This window comes from Phyllostomus hastatus, unplaced genomic scaffold (assembly GCF_019186645.2).
Source record: "Phyllostomus hastatus isolate PE091 unplaced genomic scaffold, TTU_PhHast_1.1 phas_scaffold_317, whole genome shotgun sequence".
In the NCBI taxonomy this organism is placed as follows: domain Eukaryota; kingdom Metazoa; phylum Chordata; class Mammalia; order Chiroptera; family Phyllostomidae; genus Phyllostomus; species Phyllostomus hastatus.
Window position 1 is genome coordinate 16,821,620 of NW_025334023.1, and position 12,157 is coordinate 16,833,776.

Below are 12,157 nucleotides of genomic sequence, written 5' to 3' on the forward strand. Positions count from 1 at the left end.
ATTAACTAAGGCTTTATACCACTTTCCTAAGATGCAAATTCCTGGGTGGAAGCATGTATTTGGCTGTAACTGAGTGATATACCCATACTCTACATTGTGATGTTCAAGGCTGTAGCTGCAAAAGTATGTGTCTGTTGGCACTTTAAATGTAGCTAGTCTGAACTGAAATGGGCTGTAAGTGCAAAACATACAAGGTTTTAAAGATTTAGTCCCTCTTCTAAAATAAAATATCTCATTCATAGTTTTTATGTAGATTGCATAAGGAAATAATTATATTTTAGCCTTGGCCAGTGTGGCTCCATTGGCTGGAATGTCATCCTGTAACTGAAAAGTTGTGGGCTTGATTCCCAGTCAGGGCACTAACTTTGATTGTTGGGTTGAATCCGGGCAGGGGGTGTATGATCCCGGTTCAGACAGGAGGTAACCAATCGATGTTTCTCTCCATTCCTCTCTCCCTTCCTCTCTCTCTAAAAGCAATGAAAAAAAAAGTTATTGGGTGAGTATTAAAATAAGAAATAATAACCCAGCCAGAAGCTCTCTCCACTGGCTTGTACAACAGTTCTTAGAGCTCCTCCCTCCCTCAGCTCACAATGTTGCACTGCACCCCCTAGTGCCAACCTCTCTGGCAGTTCCAGGGAACAGGTTCTTTCTTACCCTGAATACTCCTCCCCAGGTACTCCTCTGATTTAAATATTTCACCTGTCCATAATCTCCCACCCTAGCTGGTCCTCCAACAGGATCCGTGACTCAGGGCTGCCTGGCAACTGGGGATCCCCTTGGAGCCAGGGCTCTTCTGGTTGAGCCCTAGGCTTATGCGTGTCTTCCAGCCACTCCATGAATGGGACAAACTAAATCATTGTGGGGCCCTCAGAGCTCCCCACAGCATCAGCCATATCTCCTAAACCAGGTAGCTGGGCCCAGGCATGACCTGTGCTGGTGGGAGTTGTGCTTGGAGCTGTGGTCCTTTCTGTCCTCATTGCACCTGCTGCCAAATGCCATCTCTACCACAAATACTTCATCAGCTGCCAATACCCCAGGCTGCCAGAAACAAGGAAGGCCCTCTGCACAGAGATGGGTGAAAATGAAAATAATGATGGCTTCATTGATGCCAATTATATTCCTCCTGGGGCCATGGGCTGGGAACAGAGGGTAGCAAGAACCACTCCCTCTGAGCCCCCATCTTTGGATACCCCCTCATGCGTGACAGCTTAAGGACAGAGAGTTCCATGGGGGCTATGGAACTCAGGGACAGAGGTGGCTAGGGTTTAAGGGCTAACCAGACATTGAGCAATGTTTCCCCTTTGACACTAGCAACCAAAGTGACGATTACACTCTCTTGATAAGTAACCCTCAATGGCTCCCTGCTATTCTCAGGATAAAGCTAACCAAGGACCTAACTATGGAAGTAAGGCCTCTGACAACCTCTTGGTTTCCTTTCTTGCCTTTCTCTATTATTCTCCCTACTTAATTAATTATTATTATATACCAGATAATAACAGCAGATGAAAATCAGTGTGCCAAGTGTCTTACTGAAATTTTTCCTGTCAATAAAGTGGAAAATCTAAGTGGTTATAGTATATTCTGCTTTTCAAGGTTATTGCTAAATCTGTTTTCATGTCAAATAAAAATTAAAATTTGCTCATATTTATTTTCATAAAAAATTATATTTTAAATATATAGGGTTCATATTTAATATTATGTTATTTAATATTTAGAAAATTGTACTAAGATTGCTTTTACATTTTGTTTTTTATTTAAAAATAATTTTATTATATTTTTCCCATTACCATTTATCCACTTATACTCCCTCCCCACTGCAATTACCACATTGTTGTCCACATCCATGAGCACTTTTTCCTTTTTGCTTGATCCCTCCACCCCCAAACAGCTTCCCTAGAGCTGCCAGCCTGTTCTCTATCTATGTCTGTCTATATTTTGTTTGTTAGTTCAGTTCATTCATTAGATTCCACATATGAGTGAAATCACTTGGTATTTTTCTTTCTCTGACTGGCTTTTTTCAATATGCATAATATTCCCCAGGTCCATCCATGCTGTCACAAAGAGTAAAATTTTCTACATTTTTACAGATGAATAGTATTTCATCGTATAACATCTGATAAGGGGTTAATATCCAAAATATATAAAGAACTTATAAAACTCAACACCAAAATTACAAACAATCCAATTTAAAAAATAGGTAAAGGACCTGAATAAACATTTCTCCAAAGAGGACATACAGATGGTTAATAGACACATAAAAAGATGCTCAATGTCACTAATCAGAGAAATGCAAATTAAAAGCAAAATGAACTATTACCTCACACCAGTCAGAATGGCTATCATCAATAAATAAAGAAATGACTAGTCCTGGTGAGGATGTGAAGAAAGGGGAACCATTTTGCACTGTTGGTTGGACTGCAGACTGGCGCAGCCTCTGTGAAAGCAGTATGGAGTTACCTCAAATTTTAAAAATAAAATTGCCTTATGACCCAGTGATTCCACTTCTGGGAATTTATCCAAAGAAACCCAAAACACTAATTTGAAAGAACATATAAGCACCCCTATATTTATTGCAGCACTATATACAATTGCCAAGATATGGAAGCAGCCCAAGTGTCCATCAGTAGTAGATGAATGGGTAAAACAACTATAGGACATTTTTCTTTTTAAATGGTGGCTTCTGGAAAATTTAAAATTACATGTTTGGCCCACATTGGCCCACATAGATATATATAATATCTATATTATATCTAATATAGATATAAATTATGGTTCAATTTATATCTATATTAGACATAGTGCTTCTATATAATATCTATATTAGTGCTTCTTTGGCACCCTCATATTTAGGGAAGACAATAACCCTCTTGGAGGATTTTACCAAAAAAGGAGGAGGAGTCACATCCATTCATAATCACTTAAGCCAGTTTATCTCATATTCTGGTTATTTCTTTTTTCCCTGGAACATTATGAAATCTCAATACTTAGATTTTTTCATTTATAATAATTCTTCAGTATGGATTCTTTCATTGGAACCTAATAGACCCTTACTAAATATTTTCTAAAATTGCTAGCTATATATCTGTTTATAGCTATTGCTAGCTATATATCTATTTATAGAATCATAAATGTTTTAGAATTACAACATAGTTACATAAATTACATAAATGTTTTAGAATATACCATTATGGCAAGGTTAATTGAAATATTAAACAAACATAATCAATTAAAATCTCAGAAAAAAATAACTGTCCGGAGATGGTAAAGTATGCACTATCATTATTTCTGCTTCTACAATAGAAGGTTGATGAAAGAATACCTGCTTTGCACTAAACAATTTCCCTTATAACATCATTTAACATTATTGACAGTCAGCCTTGTCAAACCCACTTTACAGATCAGCTAATGTGATTGTGAAAAGTTCACTAACTTCCTTAAGGTTATGTAACCCCTCAATTGGCAAGAATGAGGCTTGAACCTGGTTTTGTCAGACTCCCTAGTTTAGGCCTTTTCAGTGTGCAGGTTCAGAACAAGTCACCTCCAGATGTGCCTCTGTGGTTTGCAGATTATTTTGAGCCAAAGGCAACATTAGCAGCAGGCTCAAGAAACTACTGCCCCTGCCTTCATTAGTAAGAACTTCAATTAGAGGTCATGTTCATAATAAGTGATGATTAGAGATAACCTCTTTTCATCTATCTATAAAGCAGGACAAACCTACTTATTAAGCATCTGTTCTTATCTTACAATGACCCTTTGAAGCCCTCAAGGCATCTTAATCCATCCCTAGATCAGAATGCCTTATATATTGTTCCTAGATCCCCATTTCTATTTCTGAACCTCTGCTGCATGTGGGGTCTCTGACTCTCTCACGTATGTGGAATTCCATATGTATGTATGTATTAAATTTGGTTATTTTCCCTTGCTAATCTGTCTCTTGTCAATTTGATTATTAGACCAGCAGAAAGAAACCTTGAGGGTAGAGGAAAGTTTGTTCCTTCTGCATATCTCTAAACTATGTATATGTAAGGATGAACTTTAAATATCTGATGGTCATTTTTTATATTTTTTATAGTTGAAACAAGGTACTTAAAAAAATTCCATGGTCATATAAAAGCCTACATGAATATCTTTAAAAATTTTTGCTAAGTAACATTTTTTAGTAAATTAAATATATGTAACTGGAAAAAATATCTATGTCTTCAGTTTTCTTGTAAATAAGTTTTCAATTAGAGACAAAAGACATAAGAAAATATAATTTGAGTATTATTGAGCCCCTAATGCCTGAATATATCTTAAGATCTCTTGAAATCTAAAACACAGCTGGGCAATGTATCTTGGCATAATTTATTTTTTTAAAGCCACCCACACCTGGTTGTATTTTCAATGTATTGGGTTTTGTGGATTTACTCTTTTGCAAAAAGCACTTATGCCTAGTCAAAATTCATTCTACTCTAAATGAAGAAATCCCTAAGGTTCACAATTCATATGGCATCATAGCCATGGTTTGTGCTATGATTAAAGCAAATTATTTTTATATGACATCTATTTAAACAGTATAATATCCATTTCATGTTCTGGAAGTAATTTTTGGTGAGCTTTTTGCCATTTCCATTAATGATGAAGTAATGGAGGATACTGATGGAGACTTAAAAATGTCTGGATTCAAATTTCTTATTAATGTGGCATTTTTAAGACAAATAGCACTATGCCTGTTTCTGGTGAGGGAGGTTTATTACTTTAGATTTGAGATCACCTTTCTGTGTTTGTAACACAGACCTTTGATCCTATTGTAGAAATTTTTAAAAATTAGATGCACATTGTTAAAAATCAGCATTTCAAAGATATATTCTTTGGTTTGTTAATAGTTAAAAAACACCTAAAACTAAAGAACCAAAAACCTAAATGGCCTATTGTTGGTTTGCATCCTCTGTTTGCAAGTGACAAAATCTCCAACTCAAGTATTATAATCAAGTCTACGGCTATACGACCCTGGATGTGCCCAATCTCGTCAAACTATTATAATCAGGAAGGGTTTACATTCTTTGACTCACTTTCTTTTTCTCTCTCTCTGGCATATTTCTGCTTCTCACTGAATATTGTTTCAGGACAGCTTGCATGCAATGGCAATAGGGGGATCCAAATTTATATTCTTTGTATTTGTAACCAGCAAATATAAAGGGCTCTGCCTCACCAACTCAAGATAAAAGATGCTATTAAAGGATTTGATGGACTCACCTTGGGTCATAGACCCATTCCTAAACTAATCCTTGTGCCATGGAATATAAATACTCATTCCCATGCCTGGAGGAGAGATCTGTAACCAGAAATAATGTCTAGGAAAGCAGTGTTATCTGGTAAAACTGTAACAGGGGTAAAAAACATTTGTACAGATATCTGTACTATAGGGCATCTTAGAATCTTTAATATGCAAATATGAATCATGAATCTATAGAAAGTGAGGATCTTTTTCACAACATTTTCCAAATATATTTGTATAGGAACTTCCTTTTTTGTAGGACATCATGTAAAATTCATGTGTTATATGGTAACAGATTTACTCAGACAACAACTAGCTTTTTCACTTTTTTATCAATCTAATAGACTTCATGAGCTCCTACACTATTTAGTGGATGGTCTACCAGGGGTGTCCAACCTTTTGGTGTCTCTGGACCACATGGGAAGAAGAAGAGTTGTCTTGGGCCACACATTAAATACATTGCGACACATAATCACAAAAAAATCTTAAAATGTTTTAAATAAACTTATGATTTTGTATTGGGCCTCATCCATAGCCAACCTGAGCTGCGTGTGGCCTCTGGGCCACAGGTCAACACCCCTGGAAGTGTGCTTATAGAGTGAGTATGTGGCTGTGGGTAACTTTAACAGTCAATCAAAAATATCTGAATGTTCGAGTTTAAACAGTCTGTTTTGATAAGTTTGTCTCTCTGGGTGCAAGGCTCAATACATTTAAATTTCTCTTATCTTCTCAAATTGGCATCTGCCTGTATGGGTGAGAATGTGCTTACTTATGTTACCTGTTGGCAATGAGGTCTGTGCCTTTTACTCTGAATTCTTGCCAGCCTCTGCTCTGCCATGACTGATCTGGCCCTTTGATTCTTTGCCCTAGGGGTTGCTAAAATGTGACTAGAGACCTTAGAATTCATTATTTGGCCCAAATTTGGCTTTTTGGCCCCCTTTTTCCTAATTGGCCTTACCTTAGCTCTCATCATGTTACACATCATATGTATTGCATTCAGTTTCTGGCCAAGGCTGTCTATTCTACAATATGGAGTCATCTTTCCCTTGACAATGGTCATTCTATAAAATATAAGGTCATTGGTTCTTTACCCAGCTACTTGTTACTTATTCCCTGTCCTTGGGGTATACGGTAATTCTGAAGCCATTCCACAATAGGTCAGAGTTGAAGGAGTTTGAGGAGTGTAAACTCAGAATTTCTCTCAGCTTAATGACAATTATCTACCCTGAAGCTATATCCCAAAGGGAACAAGCACATCAGGGAAGCTTTTGCCTTTTCTCTTAAACTAACAAACAAAGCCTGCCGCCTACCTCACTCCTCAACTAAGGCACATGCACCCCTTCTCTTGCTTTCCCTATTTAAATCCCTCCCCTTCTTTTCTCACTCTACCAGTCATAATGGGCTTTCTTATTGGTGTTTATATATTTAAAATTAGCTTAGAATTGTAGGAATCCTGTTTTCTTCTGTGAGAAAAGTTTATGCTCTATACTTTTGTTTAGAGACTGATTTGGAAAATATAATGAAGTCAATTTGGTGATTAAAACCTGAGTAAGGGCCACTCATTTTTAGGCAAAATTTACTTTCACCTTGAGGGGACCAATGACTTTGATTCAATGGGTTGGAGGATATACAGTAGAGATTTATAGGTTAGGAAAGCATATATGAAAATATTTCAGAAGAATATTATTATCATGGCAATTTCTCTTAGAACAAGCTTTGGGGTATGCTGACCTAGTCCAAACTATTAATTAACTAATGAGAAAAGACAGCCCAAGAGATATGCTTTGATTTTGCAATGTCAAACAAATCTTTAGAGTCAGGCCTATAACCCAAATCTCCCATTGACAGATTGTATTGGCCCCACTTAACCTTTTAATTTATCTTTTGGATATAGTCGTTCATGAAATTTTGAATTAGCAGCACCACATAGATATTAACATCATCGACCTTTCATAAGATCCAAAAATGGGAGAAGATATGGAGGGAACACAAAAGCTGAGAAACCCCTTTCTATACATAAAAATAGCTAATGATTTAAAGTATTTGTGGGCATTAAATATTAATTCAATCATTTCTCCCAATAATACAGTGAAATAAGAACTATTATTATGTTACTTTACAGATAAGGAAACCAAGGCACAGAAAGATTGAATAACTTGCCTTTGGTTCCATAGCAAGTAAGTGATAAAGCTGGGAGTGGAACCTAGGCAGTCCTCCTTTAGAATCCATGCTATGCCCAGTACACACACTGCCTCTTACAAACCTTTGGAAGAGCCATCTCAGACTTCTGAGTTTTCCATTACTCAAGGATCTTTCCATTACTCAAGGACACACAAAAAAAGGTGAAATAAAAATGGCCATAAATAATTCCCTTATTCAATTTTGGAAGTGCTTTTAACAGTTTAGGGAAAGAATCTGAGTTCTGGATTCAATATCATAGTGATTTCCTTTTACTCCATGCCCCATGATACAAGTCACTCATAATAAAACTGGATTTGGGAAATAGGATATAATATTAAAGGGGAAGCTCAAGTACTAAAAATAAATTCTCTCTCTTGGTATTAGTTTGTAATTTTTGTCCTCAAACATCCAATATTCCAATATTATGGTTTGAGAAAACCTATTTGTTCCAAGAAATGGAGGCACTTGAAATTCTTCATGTGAGTATTTGTTAATAGTTTGTTATTTGCTCCTCACAATAACCTCCAAGTAACATCTATTTCTAAATATTCTGAATGCTGGTTATCAACTGTGCTCAAGTGTTAAGGTTTAGTAAAAGCAAGTCAGGTATGAGTCTTCAACATGTTGGGGTAAGTATAATCAACCACTGTCCAAGGCATGAGCTCATTACTTAAGATGCCAAAACTGAAGCTCAGCCTTGCTCCAGCTGTCTAATCTTTTCATTTTTTCAACTGTCTGTTTTTGAAGAGCCCACCAATAATGGAGGTACATACCATTTCATAATAGATTATGAAATGTCATATTCTACTCAGCCATAAAAGTCAAGAAAATTTCACCCTTTGCAACAGTATAAGTGGACCTGGAGAACATTATGCTAAGTGAAATAAGCCAGTCAGAGAAAGACAAGTACCATGTGATTTCATTCATATGTAATATCTAATGAACAAACTGAACTAACAGGCAAAACAGAGACAGACTCATAGATGGAGAGTAGATGACAGCTAGTTGCGGTTTGGGGAGGTTAGGAAATGGAGGGATTGAGCAAAAAGGAATAGGACTCATGGACATGGACAACAGTGTGGTAACTGCTAGGGGAAGCAGGTATAAGGAGACTAAATGGTAATGGTAAAAAATACAATAAAAATTAAATTTAAAAAATTTTAAAAAAGAAAGAAAAGTTTCGACAGTGTAAAAGACAATAATCTTGGATTTGGGAAGAATTTTGTTGAAGTTAGGTTACTTTATTCCTCTAGTTTATAATATAAATATGAAATATAATTGACATATAATATATTAATTTAAGCTATATGAGATGATTATTTGAAAAATGTGTATATTATAAAATGATTACCGTAAGTTTAGTTACGATCCATCACCTCACAATTAAATTTTTTTTCTTGTGATGAAAGTTTTTAAAAACTACTGGCAATATCCCCCAAATGCCTAAAACAGCCCTTAGTCCTCTTCCCCCTCAATCCCACCTGTCTCTTTCTTTCTTGATTCTATAAAGAAAGCCATTTTCACATAAGCATCCATGAGTTACCAGTCTTTTAACCATGTTTCCAAAAGAAAGCATTCTCTAGAAGACTCCTTTCTAGCTACCAGCTCATAAACTCATTAATCTTAAGAATATAAAGGAAACATCTATCATAACTGTGTTTTGGAATTAAAATAATATATTTTAACAAAACTTTGGGAAATGAGGAAAAAATAATAATAGTTTACACAAATATTTATACCTTGATTTTAAATTAGTTTTATGTGACTATTTCTCTGTATTGCTGCATAGTTCTATAAGTATCATTTTTAGTGGCTGCTCATTATTTTTTTATTTGCACAAAATTATATTTGAGTAATACCATTTGGCTTGATATAAAAGTCCCCCCTGTTGGGTAATTATAACAAAACATATATTGAATATTTTTACATATAATTGTATTATTTTCTTAGAATAAACTTTCAAAATTTAATTGTTAGATCTAAAACAAGGAACATTTTTATGATTCTTCATATATATTATCAGATTATCCTTCAGAGTGTTTGAATAATTTTTACCACATTATAATTATATAATTTGTATTTTATTCCAGTTTTATTAGATTTCAAGTAATAATTCAGTTATATTTTATTAATTTTAAAATATTATTATATAACTATGAATTACTAGATATTGATATCACTAATCTGGAAAATTTTGAACACTCGAATATTCTTTGAACACTTCTGATGCTAAGTACTGTTTTATATACAAGAAATTTAGAGATAATTCTTCTTGATAAGAATTAGATAACTACTGAAGTCATAGAAGGATGAGAAATATTTTGCTAAGTGGGGAAGTATCTATTTAGATAAGCCCTCTGTAAACTTCCATCATAAACAAATTATACATTAAAAGTATAATATCGACAGACACAAGAGGAGATGAGTGCGGTAAACATTCAGAAAACAAAAAAATAAAGGTGTGTTTGGTATGCAACAAAAGTCTTCCAGTCAATGCAGTTTGTGTTGTGGAGAAGCAGAGGTGATATTGAAGGCTAAGTGGGACTGTTCTGAAGAAGACTTTAGATCAAATTTAGCATTTATTTGGTGGCGACTGAAGAACTGTTTTAGTATGAGTTATTGAGTTGTACTTGATTGAGAAGTGAAATATCTCAAGTATTTTCTTATTCAGCCTTTTTGAATTAGCAATGTCACTAGAAGTCAGTGTGTAGAGGTGGGACTAACACTTAGAATGTGCCCCCACCCTCAAATGAACAAAAAGGTATTTTAGAGTTTCCTTTCAGTGTGAGGCAATGTTGGAAAGGTGAGTTTAGGTTGAATGCTTGTTAAAATGCTTTTCCTAAGTTTAGGAGAGATTTACACATACAGGCCACTGGCTTTTCACAGTGATAAACATCTGCCTTGGATATATCTCTCTAAATCTGTACACTACAATCATGGTTTAGTAAGTGGTCTAAGTTATCATCACCTCTTACCTGGACAACTTTAATTGCCTCCTACCTTGTCTTTTTGTTCCAAATTTTTATTCTTCACAATATTACTTTCTACAGAGCAGCCTAAATTATCTTCTAAAATTTTAATTGGATAATTTCATCCCAATCTACCTCTGCTAAAACTCTCCAAAGGCTTGACATCTCAATGAAAAAAAATGAGAACATTGTTGCCTTGGTTAAACATGATTTGACTACTGCCACTTTCTCTGATATCATTTCATATCTTTCTTCCCTATCACTCTACCTCAGTAACTCTGGCTTTTCATTTGTTCTATGCACATAGGAAATTTTCTCTCGCTGCAGGGCCTTGGGTATTTGCTGTTCTTTCTGTTTCAAATGCTATTCAGGGAGGTCTTCCCAAGGCTAGCTTGTCCTTGTCTTTCACTCCTCAGCATAGGTGTTATCTTCCCAGGGGCATTTCCTGACAAAACAATTTAAAACTAATACCACATTCACCTTTAATCCTTTCAAAGTATTGGTTGTTTTCCTTTTGCTTTGTTTAACTTTTTTTTTATTTTTCAAGTGGCAGTGGAGTCTTTAGAAAAATTTACCACTTCAGATTAACTGAAAATTTGGTATGAGATAATAGTTAAAGACATGGACTCTTGACTCAGGCAGCCTGGTTTTGCTGATTTTTAGTTATCTCATGTAGACCAATCTATTTAACTTCCCCAGGAAGCATTTCCCTTCTGTTATGCTTGCATAATGAACTCATGGGGATGGTATGAGCATAATGCATTCTTTGGACAGTGTCTGGGATATATAAGCTCCCAATAAATGTTGATATTAATCATTACTTTTTGTTACCTATTTACATTTTCTAGATTAAGTATAAGAACATTATCTGCTGCATTCCCAGCATCTAGAAGGACTAGTTCATAATAGCTGCATAAAAGATGTTCCATAAATATATGTTAAATAAATGAAAAAAAATGAATCAATTTAATATCTCAGAGACCAGGACTGACTTCTGAGTTAATTGACTGAACTATTTGTGGTCAGATTCTTTGATATATGCCAACTGCATTTTTACTCTGTTGATTGATAACTGACTCTCTGACTATAATCAAGACTAATACTTTGGTTTGATTCACAGTGTGGTTTTATTTATTTTTTATATATGCTACTCATTAAATACAATTTTGCAACAGAAGCTCCTGGCATTGGACCAGGGGATCACAGTATGGTTTTAGTACTGGATTCCTCAATTCATGGGGTTTGAGTGTTGGCTACACTATAAGTTGAATATTGGCAAGTCATTAAACCTTAATTATTTTTATGTAAAATGATGATAAAAATTTCTACAAAAAATTTATTGAGAAGACTGTCTTCATCATAGTGATTGGCATTTCTCTAAGGAGGGTTGAGTAAATAATTTCAGACTGAAAAAATATTCTGTTCTTAAAAATCTACAATGAAAGGGATACCAGAACTTCCTTATATTATCCAATTTTGTACTTAATCATCCTCTCAGGAAATTCTTTCTTTTGCCTGAAGGAAGTTTCAGCATATCCTTTATCTAGAAAGTATTTGTTTAGTAGACCACCCTCGATATGTGTCCTCTGAGAAGCACCAGAGAAGGATGTTTGTAAATTTGGAGGTATCATGGGTTTTTGAGATACAGAAACTTTCTCTAACAGTGGGGAGACCACAGTCCCCTTAGGAACCATTCATTTCCCTGCATTATCAAGAATAACACTTCTTATTTGGAACTTAAATCCTCCTA

General features: G+C 35.1%; 1 pseudogene; it reads left to right on the forward strand.

Moving 5' to 3' along the window:
• The first annotated feature begins 834 nt into the window (after window positions 1-834).
• On the forward strand, window positions 835-1,172 carry LOC123805275 (annotated as a pseudogene).
• The last annotated feature ends 10,985 nt before the right edge of the window (window positions 1,173-12,157 follow it).